We start from the raw sequence: 18,984 nt of genomic DNA, 5'->3' as shown, positions 1-18,984 counted from the left end.
TTCATAGCATAGCAGGTTTTCATTATGCTCATGGCCATGACTCTGGATTTCATTTAGAAACTATGAAGGCTATGGGGTCTTCCTCAAAAGGACCTGTATAGAGAAGTAATGTTGGAGCACAGATGACCTCAGTTCAATTCCAAGCCCCCACCCATATGGTGACTTACAACCATCTGTAACTAGTCCCAAGAGATCTCACTCCTGGCCTGCACAGACACCAGGCACACATGTGCTCTACACACATACTTACAGACAAAATACTCATACACACAACATTTTAAAAAGAATTTTGTCATCAATTAGCAATCAAGAAAATGCCGTACAGACATGCCCACAGGCCAAACTGATTGAGGAAATTCTTTGATTGAGGTTCCCTCTTCCCAAGTGTCTCTAGTTGTGCCAAGTTCACAATAAAAACTAACCAGGACATGTTAGTCCCACAGATGAGAGGAGAAAGACAACCCACCCAAATCATCATGGCCAAATTAGTCAAAGCAAGGCTTTTTTATTCATGTACATTGGCTGTCTCTCCCTAAAATCAGGGTTCAAGAGGTCAGCATTGGACATGGAGAAGATAAAGGTTTTTATCACTCAGGAGTGGAGGTTTCCAAATGGGGGACTTGGCAGGCAAAATAGGGGTTACAGAAGCAGAACTTAAGCATAACAAGTTGGTTATAACAACTTTCTGACAAAGACATGTATGCAAGGTTGTCATAACAACAGATGGTCATAATAACCTTTTGAAACAAAGGCATGATTGCTAGTCCTGGAACAGGCTGTACAGAACTATTTGTAGTTAAGGTTGCAGATGGAGCACAGCCCAATCCATGAGAAACAGATTTAATCATAAACAAGAGTGAATCTCATTTTTCTTTACTATAGGATGGCTTTTGAGCCAAAAATGGAAGCAGGCTGATTTCTTTAAATCACAACATTTTTATTTATTTTCTCATGATCCTGATGCTCAGACTAGTCCTTATATAGCAACTAGTTTGTGAGGTCAATAAGGTCATAGATGGGATACAGAACTTTAAATGAATTGGATTTGTTATCCTTTCCCTACTCCCTCCAAATAACCAGTGAGATACCTTCAAAAAGAGTATCCTACAAAAAAGAAAGTAGCCACAATGTGCTAAAATTCATCTAGAGAATTAAGTTCAGGCAGTAGTGGTGTGCACCTTTAATCCCAGCACTGAGGAGGCAGAGGCAGGTGAATCTCTGAGTTCAAGTCCAAACTGATCTATAGAGTGAGCCCCAGGACAGCCAAGGCTACACAGAGAAACCCTGTAAAAGAAAAAGAAAACAAAAAAAAAAATTAAGTTAACTTGAGGGGCTATAGATGTAGCTCAAATGGTAGTGGTCCTTGCCTAGTAGATCAGTTTTCTGTTGCTGTAATAAAAATACCATGGCCAATAGCAACATAAGGAAGAATGAACTACTTTGGTTTAGGGTTCCATGGTGGAAGGCATGGCATGGCAGCAGAACCTGGTTCAGTGATTTAAAAGTACTAATGGTATGTGGTTGGTATTACTGATTTTCTTGGAAATACACCATGAATGTTTCAGTTATCATTATTTTATCTTCTCTGTAAAGCTTTCTAACATAATTGTGTTAAATTATAGACATATTTATATTCTTTATACTGAATTAATGCATGTCCTTGTGCTGGCTGAATTGCTTGCAGTTACCTTTTAATTATATAAGTGTGCTTTGTCATATTGATATCTGAGACACATACTTCTAGAATGTATGAAATTTACTTTGGTTTTACCCTTCCTTACTTGATGTATCATTGTCAATTATGATCACAACACAATGTCATCCTTGGAGAGAGGATGGAGTCTGTCCCTGAGGAATCAGTTTTGTCATTATTTAGTTGAGTGTGTCTATGTTTTTTGGTGAGACCTCAAATAACTTATTTCTCTCTCATTGATTCCCATGGAAGTGGAGACTTCCCAGGGTTAGGTATCAGTTTATGTGGTTCTATGCCCATGTTTCTTCCTTAGCGATGAATGCATGAATTTAATAGGATACAGGTTTTGCTTCATTTGTGGGTGATAGAAACCAAACCCAGCGATTCCTTCCACATGCTAAGCTCATGCTTAACCACTTAGCTGTACCCACAAACTCCACAGGATACGTTTAAAATGTTGCTAAATGTGGCAATCATGGCACATGTAATTGGCACCTACATGCAAATGGAACAGAAAAGCTTTTAAGTCCCATGTTCCAAGTTGCTGGAAAAGGAATTATATGAAGATATTTATGGGCTGAGCAGTGGCATGTATATGCAGGCTGTCACTTTCTGGTGTATTTAGATAACTGTCTCTGAATAGTAAGTTTAAGAGCAAGTCATTTGGTTCTCAAAGGAGGATAAACCCAACTGTTGAATTTTCTTTCATACATTTTTTTTTTTTTTTTTTTTGGTTTTTTCGAGACAGGGTTTCTCTGTGTAGCTTTGCGCCTTTCCTGGGACTCACTTGGTAGCCCAGGCTGGCCATACATTTTGTAATACATTTTATCCATGTATTTTGTAATTCTCCTTGTTCCCAATTGTTGTTGTTGTCAAGTATATTGTTATTAGGGCATTAACACTTGGGCTGAGCTGCCAACCCATTACTTCAAACCCCAAATGATTCTTCATCAAAAGGAGACTATAACAGAAACAAAGAATTCCTGTGAGAACCACAATAAACCCAGTAGGGAGTATTAAATGAAGACTGACAGTCTGAGTGTTATGTGCTCATCCCATTATTTCAGGAAAAGCCCCCCAAAAGGGAAAGTAAATAGGCACTATTTCAGTCACAGCAGTCCTTACTTGTCAAATAATTAAGCAATGCCATCCCCTTCCACTGTTATCTATTAAGAATCAGGAACTTTGAATGACCTCAGAAGCCAGACTTTCTGGGATCTAATTCAATAATTTTTCTGGCCTCCAAAATGGAGTTCCTTTTAACTAATCTTATTAGCAGTTCTATAGAACTAGTGCTTGTAGGTGGAGTTTTTCATTGGGACTGCAGCTTCCTCAATAAACATGAAGAGACTTAATTATAAATGATTGCTGATAGCTTAGCCTTGTTACTAGCTAGCTGGGCCAACATAAATTAACTCATATTTCTTATCTCTACTTTGTGCCAATACCTTTTTTCAGCATGGCATGTTCATCTTGCTTTTCTCTGTGTCTCCTGGTGACTCCATGTGATTCTGCCCCTCTTCTTCCCAGCATCTTCTCAATTTGGCTCTCCCACCTAACCTCTTTTTGCCTAGCTATTGACCAGTCAGCTCTTTATTGATCCAATCAGAAGGCACCTTGGCAAAGACACATCTTTACAGTGTACAAAGAGATTATTCTATAACAAGTGCTAGCTTTCAATTCTTCATGAACACAGTCTTCAAGTTTAACACACCAACACAAACAAACAGGAAACCTTTTGAGCTGTGTGTGGTAAACTCAACCCTTTCTTAAGTTCCAGTAGCTTTTGTTTCACATTAAAAACACAGACAAGAATATTTTTCATAAGGGCCAGAATTCTTATATCAAATTCACAGCATTAAATGGTTTTATTAATTCATAAAAAAAATTTAAGGAGGTCCTTAACCCAAATTGGGGGGGAGATAGCAGAAATAAATATAAGAGCATGAATAGGTTAGATAGGACTTACAGAAACTTCACCTTATCCCCCAGCTCACCTCTCCCTCGTGGCCCCATAACCTCTTTTGATAGTGCATGCTTTGCTTAAAAAATATGCCACAAAGTGGGTAAATTTTTACAATAATATATAGGGCTAGAGAGATGGCTCAGCACTTAAAAGTGTGTACTGTTCTTGTAGAGGACTGGAATTTGGTCCATAGCACCAAGAGCAGACAGATGGCAACCACTTGCAGCTCCGGGACAATGTGACACACCTCTGTGTGTACATGCACACGAGACACACACACACACACACACACACACACACACACACACAATTTTTATATGTCAAAATGGTTATTTTTAATTGGAAAAGTATTTTTTCATAAACTTTAGTTCCTTAAGTTACAAGATCTGTTTTGTATTGTTTTGTTTGTGACAGGGCCTCACTATGCAGCCCAGGCTGACACTGTAATTGAGATCTTCCTGCCTCAGCCTTCTGAGTGCTGAGACTACATAGGCCTGCTGCATCCATCTACTTTAGATCATTTCTTTGGAAGTAATTTCAAGCTTAACAAAAACTTGCAAAGTGGAACAGAGAACCCGTACAGTGCCTGCCCCGGAGCCTTCCATCTGTGCTCAGGTGGACCAGCTCTCTCTACACACACAACCACGCTTCTCCCTGAACTGCTTGAGGGTAAATCGTGCACACCCTAAGGTATACGTGTGCATCAAGTAAGTATTTCCTAAAAATAAGAATTTTATTGTATGACCACAGCAATCAAGGGCAGAAGCTTGAATACTGACGATACCTTTACTGAGCCTAATCCAATATTCCGTTTTCACAATTGACTTGACAGTGTGTTTTATAAGATCCTCTACTTTCTAGTACAGACCCCAGCCCGGGGTTAGGGTGAGTTATCACACTCCCAGCTCCTATATGAAATGTTCCTCTGTTTTATTTTACTTCTCTGATGGCATTTTTTTTTTAGAACCGAATCCCTTTTGGTAGTTTAATATCTCTCTTTTTATATCTAAACTCACATTTTATTTTAAGCACAAATTTCATAATTGTGGCCAGAGGCAAGCGGAAATGAGTAGTTAGAGTTACATGGGAGAGTGCTCTCTTTGATAATAACTTTTTAAAAATTTTCTTTTTGTTTTATGAGACAGAGTTTCTCTGTGTAGCCTTGACTGTCCTGGAACTCACTCTCTAGACCAGGCTGGCCTCAAACTCAGAGATCCACCTGAGTGCTGGGATTAAAGGCAAGTGCCACCACTGCCTGGCTGATAATAACTTTTTGTAATAATAGATTTTTTTCAGGACTAGGGGGATGGCTCAGTGGGAAAAGCACTTGCTGTTTGTGGTGGTTTGAAAGAAAATGGCCGCCAGCGGAAATGGCACTATTAGGAGGTGTGGCCTTGTTGGAGGAAGTGTGTCACTGTGGGGGCGGGCTTTGAGGTCTCCTTTGCTCAAGGTTCCCTCAGTGTGACTGGTGAGTCTACTTCCTGTTGCCTACAAGATGTCAGACTCTCAGCTCCAGCACCATGTCTGCCTGCATGTTGTCATGCTTCCCACCATGATAATAATGGAGTGAACCTCTGAACTGTAAGTGAGCCACCCCCCAATGAAATGTTTTCTTTATAAGAGTTGCCGTGGTCATGGTGTCTCTTCACAGCAATAAAAACCCTAACTAAGACACTGTGCAAACACAAAGGTCTGAGCTCAGAGCCCCAGTATCCACATAAGAGCCAGGCAGGCATCTCGGCCACCTGTAATCCCAGCACTCAGGAGATGGAGACAGGAGATCTATGGAACAGGCTGGCTGGCTAGGCTGGCTGAATGAGCCAGCCCCGTGTTAACTGAAAGACCTTGCCTGTGTACACAAGGTGGAAAATGATCAAGGAAGATACCCAATGTTAATCTCCAGCTTCAGCATTCATATTCATACACACACACACACACACACACACACACATGTGCACACTCATGCCTAACAAGAAAAGTTGGAACAAGATGGTTCGTTGTGTACTGGCACTTGCTGCCAAGCCTGATGACCTGAGTTGATCCACTGGACCACATGGTAGAAGAGGAGAACCGACTCCCACAAGTTGTCCTCTGACCTCCACAGGCCACGGCAACACACACAAATACTTATTTAAAAAATTTCAGAGACACGGGCAGAGTGGAATTATGATGTGCTTGCTAGTTTATACAAAGATGAAAGACACTCAAAGAAGGTCCACATCAGGGCATGCAGCTGCTTCTCCTCCAAGACTGAACTATTTGAGAGAAAGCAGACAGAACATTTGACTTCTTTGGGTTCACCTCTGGGTCTCAGCTTCTGAACTATAACATGTAACTTTGAGCAAGTAGGGTCTCTCTCGCTCCTCTCCCACGCTCACACATTCATTCATTCATTTATTTGTTTTGCGTGGTGGTCAGAGGACAACTTGCAGGAAGAGTAAGTTCTCTCCCCCCACCATATGCACTGAACTCAGCAAGCGCCGTCACCCACGGAGCCATCTCTCGGCCCTCAAGCATGATTCTTTGCAGTTTGAGGTGAGAGCCTCCAGTCAGTGTTTCTCAACCTGGGGGTCACAACCCCCTTGTGAATGACCATATCACAGAGGTAGCCAAGGGCCAACAGAAAACACAGATGTTCACATTATGATTCGTAACAGTAGCAAAATTACAGTTATGAAGTAGCAACGAAAACAATTTTTTATGGTTGGGGTCACCACAACATGAGGAACTGTGTGAAAGTGTGGCAGTGTTCGGAAGGTTGAGAACCACTGCTCCATATGGTGCCCGACTTGGTTCTCTTTCCTGCGTCTGCCCTGTGAACAGCAGGGGTCGCCCTACACACAGTGGTTGCTTCTCTGACTAGGTCCAGCACTGATTGTCAACCATTAGGAACCAATTATCTAGCTTTACCCTGGGCTGTATGGGTAGCCAAGAACTCTAAGGAGTCAGCTGACATTTCAACTTTCCAAATATTTGTGAATGGAAACTTTTAATTGTATTCTAACTAAAAATATTACTGACGAACATGGAGGGTGGTGAACCACTCTATTATTCAACAGTAATTCACTAAAGTAACACACACAAGGTTGGTGACTCCTGAGCATGTCCAGTGGAATGCCTTCTCCTTACATCGGCTCTAGCATCCTGATGCTCTTCAGGAGGTCCTGCAATGTCCCAAGGAGGGCAACTCCTTTGTTTGTTTGTTTGAGGGGGAGAGAAGTAGAAACCAAGGCTGTGGTCAACTGCTCAGCCTCACCCTCAGTCCGAGCATTCCTGTATTTAGCAATCAAATCCCCACTGGCAGAGGATGCCTCACGAGCCTGTCTAGCACTCTGTCGTCTAGGTTATGCTTATCTCCAGTGTCTTGAAATTAGAGCATAAAGAAAGTCAGTGTGGACCAAGGAAACCACATTATTGTCAGCTTCCACCCTAGAATGCTTTCATTTCAGCTATAGTCTGTGCGGAATCCCCTTCAGACGGTGGTTACACACCTTAATACATGGCCTGGCTTTCCAGGAAAGCTTCACTGCTAAGACAACACTGTACCTTGGCCTGAAAGTGTGTTGTGGGGTGCTTCAGCAAGCATCTTGAATCAACCGTACCAGATTGTGTGTCTGTAATAAAGTTACACGACAGTCATCTTGAACTCACCTCCATGAAAACCCCTAATTAAGTACTTCCCGTGCACCAGGCCCTGTCTTCTTAAATCTGCAGACCCATCCTGACAGGTGAAGTTAGTTGTCTGCAGTTTACTGGTAAGGAGATGGGAAGAAAGGTAAAGGGAATAAACATAAGAGATGCCCTATAAAGATATAATAAGGAAAAACCCAGTGTTTGTCCACACACTATCCAACACAGTACTTCAGATGGGAGGTGGTGGGTCCCCACACAATCAGTTCTCCAGTAGACTCTTGCTGGCTATTCATCCATTCTGAGATTGTCTACCAGCAGACAGTGTCAAGTCCCACAGGTTCAGGACACCAGCCCCAAAACTGCTTCTACTTCAGATGCCAGTGGCTTGATCACTTAGGCTTCTGATCAACCGGCTCAGATGCAGACATAAGGCTTCCACTGTCCCCTCTGTGGGTTTGCTAGGGAAGCTCCTAGCACACGTGTTGAATCCACTTATAAAGAACGTCATCAACAACCCAGATGGGGTGGCACACGCCTTTAGTCTCAGCACTGGGGAGGCAGAGGCAGGTGGATCTCTGTGAGTTCAAGGCCAGCCTGGACTACAGAGCAAGTTCCAGGACGGCCAGGCTACACAGAGAAACCGTGTCTCAAAATAAAAAAAAAAAAAAAGAAAGGAAGGAGGGAGGGAGGGAGGGAGGGAGGGAGGGAGGAGGAAGGAAGGAAGGAAGGAAGGAAGGAAGGAAGGAAGGAAGGAAGGAAGGAAGGGGAAAAGGAACATCACAAAGGGTATAGAATAGCAGCCAGATGAAGATGAAGAGATGCTGAGTGAGGCTTGTGGGAAGGTTGGGATGTGCTGCATCCATGTAGTCTTAAGAGGCACAGGCCTCCAGGTGCCTCCACTTACTCATCAGACCTTCAGACCATGCCCTCTCTGCACTGTGCCCCCCCCCCCAGATTCTGGGATTAAAGGCGTGCACCACCACATCCAGCTGCTCTAGTTTTCTGAGACAGGGTCTCGTGTATTCTATCCCATGCTGGCCTCCAACTCAGTATGCAGCAGAGGGTGATACTTCTGCCCCATCTCCTGAGTGCTAGGACCTCAGGTGTGTGCCGACATGCACCATTTATGCAGTGCTGGGGACCTGGAGATTAAATTCAAGGCTTCACCCCCAGCGTGTGTGTGTCTTCTGGGTTTTCATGGAAGTTTCATTACAAAGCCCCTAATCAGTGGACACTGGTGAGCAATTCATCCTCTATCTCCCTCCAGTATCCAGCAGTGTATATCTGGTATTTGGCTGGAAGTCCCAGTCTTCAAATTAATTGATTTCCCTGGCAAGCAGACCCCACCCTTGGGCTGTGCAGGAGTCCACCCAGAGCCACTGCTCTGGAACAAAGGCTGCTCCTATCACCCAGGAAATTCCAAGGGGTTAGAAGCTCTGCTTGGAGTGTTATCACTCAGGAAATCTCAATGGTCTCAAGAGCCAGGAGCAAAGGCCACATGTTAGAACAAAAGATTTCTCCAGTGTCTCTATGTGCAAGAAATTTAGGGACCAGGAGCCACTGGGACAGTGACCTAATAGGTATCTCTTGTTATACCCCACCACCCATTCTTCCTAACAACAACTGATACGCCGTCTAGGGCAAGCCAAGACTTTTCTCTTGGTGGTGTCCTGGAGCAGAGCGCTCTCCTCTGTGGAGTGGGTGGAGTATCTTAGCCTTGTGCCCCTAAAATGAAATCTCCCCATCAGGGAGCCCTAGACACATTTCTAAACTCCTAGGTGGGACCCTTTCTTTACCTGTCCACAGCAGACACCTCCAGGGGTCTTAGGGCAGAAGTCTGCACCAGCAGCAGAAGCCATTCCACACGCTGACTAAAGACTGTACTGAGGGCATCTTACTAGTAACTGGGACTGCATTTGGGTCCAAATGCAGAGCTCTGTGTAAAAGCAGCTCTTTTAACCATATTGTTGCTTCCCCAACTCAAATTTTGAAAATGAAATATTAAATATGAAGCTTAAAATCTAATAATTTAGGTATTTTACTGAGTTTTAATTTTCTCCAATTTTATCAAGATATAACATTAATCATATTTACCGTGATGCTGATATATATTTATATATGTTATAGCTATAATATATATACTGTGAAATGATTATATTCAGCTAATTAACATATTCATGACCTCACATATATACTTAGGCTGAGGACAGAATGAGTAAGAACATCTCACAATTTTCAAATATAAAATATATGCTATGCAGCTGGGCAATGGTGGCGCACGCCTTTAATCCCAGCACTCTGGAGGCAGAGGCAGACGTCCCTGTGAGTTTGAGGCCAGTCTGGTCCACAAAGGGTATTCCAGGACAGCCAGGACTTACACGGAGAAACTGTGTGTGTGTGTGTGTGTGTGTGTGTGTGTGTGTGTGTAGACCTCCAGAACGTCCTTGTCTTGTCTAACAGAAGCATTGTCCTCATTGGCCAGTATCTCTGGGTGTTCCCCACCCTGCCCCCTGGACTCTAGAAACTACTGTTTCTTTGCTTCTAGAACATGCCCTTTGTGGGACAGCACAGCATTTTTCTCTCATAACATCTCATTTTGTATAAAGTGCTTTATCTAGGTGTGGTGATATATTGTGTACCCTAATAAACTTGCCTGGGGATCAGAGGACAGAGCCAGCCACTAGATTAGATATAGAGGTCAGACACTGGTGGCACACACCCTTGATCCCAGCACTTGAGATCTCATGCCTTTGCTTGGGAAGTACACACACCTTTAGTCCCAGGAAGTAATATGGCAGGGCAGAGAATGGTATATAAGGCATGAGGAAACAGGAATTCACTCTTTTTAGGCTGAGGATTTTGTAGAGGTAAGAATTAGTGGCTGGCCGTTCTCTGATCTTTCAGCGTTCACCCTGATATTTGGCTCTGGGTTTTTTTTTTTTTTTTAAAGACCTTCTAAGATTCAAACAACATCTAGATATTTTACACAATGCATTATCATCTACCTTTTATCTCTTATCATGCCTCAGGAACATGTTCTGCCCTAATAGCCATTATATAGAAAGAGGAACTAAGGGATAAGTCATAGAGTTACTTTTTAGAATTACATTATATAGAAAGAGGAATTAAGGGATAAGCCATAGAATTACTTCATCCAACAGCAAAACACATCCCTTTCAAGATCATACTCATTAAGCAAGGTAGATCACATACCAGGTCACAAAACACACTTTAACCAATTTACAATCTGGGGGTAGTGGCACATGACTTTGATCCCAGGGAGGCAGAGGCAGGTGAATCTATGTGAGTGTGAGGCCAGCTTGAGCTACATAGCAAGTTCCAGGCCAGACAAAGCTACATAGTAAAACCCTGTCTCAAGAATTTTTTTTTTTAAATAAAAGTAGAAATTACACAGTATGAGCTCTCAAGTCATGTTGGAGTTAAATTTGCAACCAACAACAGAATTCTGAAAGCGAAATATTTGAATATTTAAAAAGCACTTCTGGGGTCTGGAGAGTTAAGGAAACCAGCTGCCCTTCCAGAGGACCCAAGTTCAACTCCCAACACCCACATGGTTGCTTGTAAGGATCTGTAACCCCAGTCTCAGGGGAGGCAAGGATCTTCTGGCCCCCTTGGGCAGTGTAGAAGAATGGTGCACAGACATACACGCAGCCAGACACACAGACACACAGACACACAGACACCCAAAATAATTTAAAGCATAAACAACAAACAAACAATAAAAGTGCATAGACTCAACTGTTGCTGTGGATTATCCCTTTACACTGTGAATACGTTTCACTGTGATTGGTTTAATAAAGAAGCTGACTGGCCAGTAGCTAAACAGGAGAAGGTTAGATGAAAGACCCAAACTCAGAATGCTGGGAAGAAGGGTAGAGTCAGAGAGACGCCAGCCAGATGCAGAGGAAGCAGGAAATGTAGAAAATGAGGTAACAAGCCATGAGCCACGTGTGTAGATGTAATTCTGAATGGTCTTATTAAATAAGAAACACAGAGCCAAATGCAGAGTTAAAAGCCCAGGGATCAAGCAGCAGCCAAGAGCTAAGACCACCTTTTTACCCCTCCGCTGTTGCTGTCATGCTTCCCTGGAGAAAGAGACCTACTTCCTGTGTGCCTGTCTTTTTATTGACTTTCTGTTCTGCCTTCTCATTGGTTGTAAACCCAACCACATGCCTTCTTTCTCACTGCCTGTCTATACAGACCTCCAGGTCTCTATGGTTGGTACTTGGATTAAAGGCTGTTGTCACCAAGCTGGCTGTGTCTTTGTACACACAGACTCTGCCTGCCATGTGATTGGATTAAGTGCGTGTGCTACCACTGCCAGACTTCTGCTAAATGGCTTGCTACTAGTTCTGACCAACTTTATTTATTAACATACAAATAAAATCACATTTCAGCACAAATAAAATATCACCATACACGTGGCAGAGGGTAAATAAGAAATATGGGTTAATTTAAATGTAAGAATTAGCTGATAACAAGCCTGAGCTATGGGCTGAGCATTTGTAAGTAATATAAGCCTCAGTGTGTTTATTTGAGAGCGGCTGCAGGACAGGAAAACTCCGCCTACAAACTGTCCTCAGGTGGAAGGGAAAAGTCTAAATGAGACAAGGTCCTCTTCTCTAACTAAAGGCCAGGCAGGCCTGGAACTAACAGAGAACTTCCAGTCCCTGTCTCCTGAACTCTGGAATTAAAGACATGTGCCACCACACCTGGGCAGCTATCACTTTTTTTGTTTTGTTTTGGTTTGGTTTTGGTTTGTTTTTTCAAGACAGGGTTTCTCTGTGTTGTTTTGGTGCCTGTCCTGGATCTCACTCTGTAGACCAGGCTGGCCTTGAACTCACAGAGATCCACCTGCCTTTGCCTCCTGAGTGCTAGGATTAAAGGTGTGTGCCACCACTGCCTGGCCTCAGCTATCACATTTTAATAACAGCATTTAATAATAAATGCTGGAGGTTATTGTTTATGGGAGATAACAAGCCATGTGTTTTCACTCCCATAAGCAAGTTTGTTTGACCCAACTACACCAGATGTGATTGATCACATGTGGGCAGGTGGTTCACGGACAGGAAATACATCAGGATGTATGCTTGCCCCTGATTGGATCTGTTGGGAAATGTAAATTGTGGGTTTGGCCTTCTTAAGCCACTGCAAAACATGACTCTGGGCCATTTTCTGGGAAACTAGAGATGAACCTAGCCAGAGAGCCCATCAACCTGGCCAGTATTTGTAACTTGAGTTTTCCTGCCTTGCCCACAGTCAGGACAAATCTCTATCACCCGCCAGTCCCACAGCTGCTCAGACCCAACCAAGTAAACACAGAGACTTATATTGCTTACAAACTGTATGGCCGTGGCAGGTCTTGCTAACTGTTCTTATAGCTTAAATTAACCCATTTCCATAAATCTATACCTTGCCACGTGGCTCGTGGCTTACCGGCATCTTCACATGCTGCTTGTCATGGCAGTGGCTGGCAGTGACTCCTTCCACCTTCCTGTTCTTTCTTTTCTCCTCTCTGTTAGTCCCGCCTATACTTCCTGCCTGGCCACTGGCCAATCAGTGTTTTATTTATTGACCAATCAGAGCAATTTGACATACAGACCATCCCACAGCAAGTATTTAATTAAAGCTTGCTTTAAATTGTGGTAGTGGTCTTATTCTTGACCAGTGGGATTAGCATTTGTGTATATGCTATTTTTATGAAATACTTAGGTGGAAAGACACATGAAAATATCTAAAAAAAAATGATATTATATAAAAGAAGACCAAAAATAATGTGCACTGGCTGGTTCAACCTGGTTCCACTTATGTAAAAGCACAGAAGATGCTAACCAGTCTACAGTGGCAGAGAGGATGCTGGCTTTGAAGGGGCAGGTGGTAGTGGCAGTTGGGAAGTGGCCTGCAAAGGGTCACGGGGCACATGGAACACTCAATGTATCCATTATCTTGATTATGGTGAATGTGGGCCCAAATGTTGGACTCAGCAGCCTTCTAAACAGCTGCTATACATGTATACAAAGAGCTAAGAAAATCATGGCAAAAACATTTAAAGAGAGATGTGAAAAAGAGCATTCAATAAAAAGATAACTTCAGTAGAAAACAGGGACCACAAAGAGAACCACTGGAAATTTTACAGTTAAAAGCCTAATACTGAAAATGAAAATTCAACTAGTTCATTCCTAAAGGACACTGAGACAACAGAAATCATGTAAAGATAGAGCAGTAGAAATCTTCCAACACGAGGAAGAGACAAAATCCTGAAAATACTAAAAAAAAAAAAAAAAACAGGAACAGAGCTTCAGAGGTGACTGGGACAATGAGAAACATCCCGGGACACACGTGTGCAGTTCCCTAAGGAAAGGAAAAAAGGGATAGAAAAATATTTTTAAAAGCCAAGTGTAATGGCACAGGCCTTTAATCTTAGCATTCAAGAAGCAGAGCAGGTGAAGTGGATCTCTGTGAGTTCGAGGCTAGCCTGGTCTACATAGGGAGCTCCAGGGCAGCCAGAGCTACACAGAGAAACCCTGTTGCAAAACAAAAACACATTTTTTAAAAAGAGGGCTGGAGAGGTGGCTCAATTGTATGCCTTCTCAGAAGGTGATATATATAATTATTTTTAGTATCTAAACTAATTATATATATAACTTTTATGTGTATGAGTGTTTTGTCTGAATGTACACCTATGTATCACATGTGTGCCTAGTGCTAGCAGAGGCCAGAAGAAGGTCTGTCTTGGTTACTGTTTTGTTGCTGTGAAGAGACACCATGACCACGGCAACTTGTATAAAAGAAAACATTTAACAGGGGGTTTGCTTTCAGTTTCAGAGGTTTAGTCTATTATCATCATGGTGGGAAGCATGGCCACACACAGAAAGACATGGTGCTGGAGAAGTAGCTGACAGTTCTACATCTGGATCCGCAGACAGCAGGAAGAGAGACACTGGGCCAGGCTTGAGCTTGTGAAAGCCAAAAGCCCACCCAGGTGACACACTTCCTCCAGCAAGGCCACACCTCCTAATCCTTCTCATGTAGTAGTACTCCCTGAGACCAAGCACTATGGTGGCCATTCCTATTCAAACCACCACAAAGTCTTTTGGAATAGGAATTACAAATGGTTGTGAACCAACATCTGAGAGCTGGGAATTGAATCCAGGTCCTCTGGGAGAGCAGCCAGTGTTCTCTCTAGCCACAAGAGCATTATTCTCTGTCTCTCTCTGTCTCTCTCTCTCTGTCTCTGTCTGTCTTTCTCTCTCTCTGTCTCTCTCTCTCTATATATATATATATCATATATATACACATGTATTATTATAAAATATAAAAAGTTATAAAATATTCTCTTTAAATATAGAATAAACAAATATTTATATATAATTTATAAAAATATATTAAAATAATATATATTACCTTCTAAGAAGGCATTATTCTCTATATTTAATAATATATGTTACCAAAAAATATATATATATTACCTTCTGAGAAGGCATACCACTGAGCCATCTCTCCAGACCCTTTTTTAAAAAATTATATGTAATTTCATGTATAATACACATATATACATATACATGTATGTTTTATATATAAATACATATATCTATAAAATCTGCCCCTCCCTCCTTACCTCCCTTTTAAGATGTGACCTCGCTCTTTCATAACATGATGTCATCCATCATCCTCACCAGAGGCTCCAGGGCTTGTCAGTATTGAGCTGTAAACCACCCAACTGTGAACTACGCAAACCTTCTTTTCTTTCTAAGTGAGTCTGTCTCAGGGATCTCATCACAGTGAAGAAAGCTGACAGATACAAACATATGGAAATGTAATACATAAAACATTAATATAAAGATTGGGAGAGAATGGATGTATCCTGGAATGGAATTGATACATTTTAGAGGAATAAAATCAATACTAACTGGAAATCAGTTATGATAACTTTAAAAATATATATATTTAATAGCTATAGCAAACAGTAGTATAATCTTTTTTCAAAAAGCTGGAAACAAATAGTTTAGTTGAAACGCTTCACTACACGGATTTGTTCAACATAAATAGGATGGTAAGAGAGGAACTGAGGAATGAAAAAGACAAAACACAAAAAACAAAATGACAAGCATAAACTTCATGTGAATGAGCTAAATTTTCCTAGCAAAAGCCTTGCGGCCTCACAGTGGAACACTACTTCCCATCGTGGGTGCCATCCGCTGGGGAGCGGGGCTTTGGCATCATACAGCACACCAGAAGTTGCAGGACAGTGAATCCAAGGCCGCTGGGCTGAGACACTCAGGGTCAGTAGCTCTTGAGACCTCCGTGTGGGAACCACAGTTGGTGACAAAGCCCTTTTCACCCCTGACCCGCCGACCTCCACGGCCAGAGAGAAGCAGACCCGGGACTCAAACCTCCAAGCGCCCAACGGCTGAGACATTGCCGAGTGGGCTGCACAGGAAGTGGGCACAGCCAGTGGACCAGCGCGGAGGCACAGCAGAGGGGACCGGCCAGCATCCTGAGGCCACACTGGGGCTAAGAGTTTGGGTCATGTTCACTAAAGCTGTTTTTCCTTCTTACGTTTTTGCTACGGCTGTAAGCTTCATTAATACAGAAGTGATGGGTTGCCGTTTTTTATCTCTAATTCAGGGGTATTAAATGCATGCATTGCTGTTCCTGTTTCCAGAACTTTTTCATCTGCCCAAACTGAAACTCTAATTCTCCTTCTTGCTCCCCCAAGCCTCTAGCAACCACTATCTACTTTGTGTCTTTGTGAATTTTAGTACTGTAGCGGCCTATTTAAAAAGAATTGTGTAGTATTTGTCCTTCTGTGACTGGCTTATTTCACTTAACATAATATCCTCAAGTTACAGCATGTGTTGGAATCCTTTTCCTTTTTAAGGCTGAATAATATTCCACAGTGGACAAACACACACACACACACACACGCACACACACACACACACACACACACACACACACACACCACAACCACTAGTAACTCCAGCTCCCGAGGTGACCCCCTCTTCTGGCCTCTGTGGGAACATACACAAAGATATATAAATAAAAAATAAAAATAAAGAAAATGGGTAGACAAATATATCTTCAAATCTGTTTTTTACTCTTTTGGGTATGGATCCAAAAGTAGAATTGTTGGACCCCAGATAATGCTACCCTTCGTTTTGTTTTGAACAGGGACACTTTTCCGTAGCAGCTGGGTCCTTTGACATTCCAACCAAGAGAGCACACGGTTCCCGTAGACCAGGCTACGGTCTGGGTTCCCGTTTCTCTGCCTCCTCCTCAGCTCTGGTAATTTTGTTTGGTTTTGATAGCTGTCCCACCGGTTTTTTGATTTGCATTTTGCTGATAACCAGTTGTGAGTCTTTCCTCGGGCCTGTATTACGGTTTAGGTGTGCTTCCAATGAGGTGTTGACACGAGATTTCTGGAAATTTTACAACTGATAACCGATGGCCTCAGCAGGGAGGCAGGGTTCTCTCCAGCAGGGAGTTCTCCAGCAGGCACCCAAAGGCTCAGGTCCGTTCACAGTCGGCCTGCTGCCTGCTGCCTAGGGCTGGGGCGTGGGGGGCACGGATTCGTGACTTGACCCTCAGCTTGTCTACTCCCAGGTCTTTGGGCCGGAACTCACCCACCCCAGCCCTGCACACCCTTTCTGCCCAATCCTGAGGCCTTTGGGAAACTTCCGGAGCCACTCCGGGGTCTACATCTGACTTCTCCACACACTTCTTACATTCATCTCTGAACACCAGCCAAGAAGTATTTGCCAAGCCAATTAACAGAAAGGAGCCTTTCCCTGCAAAGCTGAGAAAGCCAGCCAAGTATCTAGGCATGACGGCAGCAAGGGTTTGAGCGGTGCCAGGCCTTCGGGAACTGCAGCCCCGTGCCCCGCGCCGGTCGCCGCCCAGGTTTCTGGCTCTTTGCTCTGACTCAAAACTGCTTGCTGTGGCTTTCCGAGATGACAGAGTCAGCAGCCCCGAAGAAGGGGCTGGCGGGGATCCATTCTTTGTTGAAGTTATTGCGCAAACGGGCCAAGGCTCCTCGGATGACTAAGCCCTTAGCAACGTCCTCAGCGAGAAGCGGTGGGCCCCGGGCTCTCCCACGGTTTGTCACAGATAATCAGGAAGCGTGGATGAAGAAACCAAGCCTTGGAAGACAAACACGATACCTCGCCTGTCTGAGAAGCTGGGAAGGACCCTCGGGGCCTCCTCCTTGGCTGTTCCCACCGAGTTCCCCCTGTATCCGACTGTGAGCAGATACAGAAGGGTGCTGGGGATTTGAATCTGGTCCTCAGACTTGCACCGCTAAGACCTTTTAACCCGCTGAGTCATTTTTCCGGCCGTGATATGATTTGTAAACGTCCTAAAGTTTTGCCTTTAGTCTTGACCTTCTTCAAATAATTTTTGTTCTGAAGAGACCTAAATTCTCCATCAGGAGACTAAAAAGGGCCAAGCCTTTTTAGAGAGACCCCCATCACCAGTGTCTTCTGGGTGTTCCTTCCCACCTCTGCTAAGCAGGAAATTCTTCCAGGGTCCCAGCGGCTACCGCCTGAGGTTTTGCTGGTCTTTGTGTGTTCTGCCTCTGGTGGCCTGCCTGCAGTGACCCTCCTCTCCTAGCCAGCAGTGGGCAGGCAGGAGCTGCTCACTTGGGACCCAGTGTGCTGGGCAAACGTACATAAGAGGCTTTGCTCCGATCTTAAACCTGAGCCTGACTCCTAACTTGGTTGGTGTCTCCTGGCCTCCCAGCCTTAGGTCTCCTGGATGGTGCATCTGGGAACTGGAGCTGGCAGGGGGAGATGGGTGTAGAGGCAAGGAAAACAGACCATAGTATTAATAGTATTGTCGGAATATACTCCCTACAAGTCAGGTTTTTAAGTATTGGTCTTTCTTTTCTTTGGGGGGATATGGGTGGAGTGGGTGGAGTGGGGGGTGGGGGTGGAGAGACATATGTAGCCCTGGCTGGTCTCAAACTTGCTATGTAGACCAAACTGGTCTTGAACTCACAGAGATCCACCTGCCTTTGCCTCCCAAGATATGCACCACCACACATCACTTTTTTTTTTTTTTTTTTTTTTTTTTTTTAACATCAGAACAACAGTAGTTGAGATTTATTGAGCATCTGTGGGACACTATATCCCTTCAGGTCATTCTATATACATTGTATCAACCAATTCCACAGGGACACTAGGAAGCAGCTACTCTTAAAATCACATCCTTTGTTACAAATGAGGAGCCAGACAGGTGAGGACCTGCCCTGGGTGTCCAGAAGCTGGCAGGACAGACAGCCCTGCACCCTGTGACTTGGCTGAAGAGCCCTACGCCCTAATCGGCATCTGTTAATGAACTAATAACACAGTGAGAAGATGTTCAAAAAGGCTGGAGAGATGGCTCCCTGGTTAAGAGCACTGGCTGCTTTTCCAGAGGACCTGAGTCCAGTTTTCAGCTCCCTGCATGGCAGCTCACAACTGTCCATAACTCCAGATCCAAGGGATCCATCACCTTCTTCAGGCCTCTGAGGGTACCAGGCAAACATGCATGTAAAACACCCATACACATAAAATAATAAAATCATTGTTTAAAATTTTTAAAGAAGGTATTCAAGAGTGCTGTTTTCGTCAAGCTCTGGGGCTTTGGTGAACAACTTTATTTCTATCTTTCGTTATAAGCAAAGGGGAAA

Source organism: Peromyscus leucopus, chromosome 4, assembly GCF_004664715.2.
Source record: "Peromyscus leucopus breed LL Stock chromosome 4, UCI_PerLeu_2.1, whole genome shotgun sequence".
Lineage (NCBI taxonomy): Eukaryota > Metazoa > Chordata > Mammalia > Rodentia > Cricetidae > Peromyscus > Peromyscus leucopus.
Note: the sequence above shows the minus strand (reverse complement) of the source record.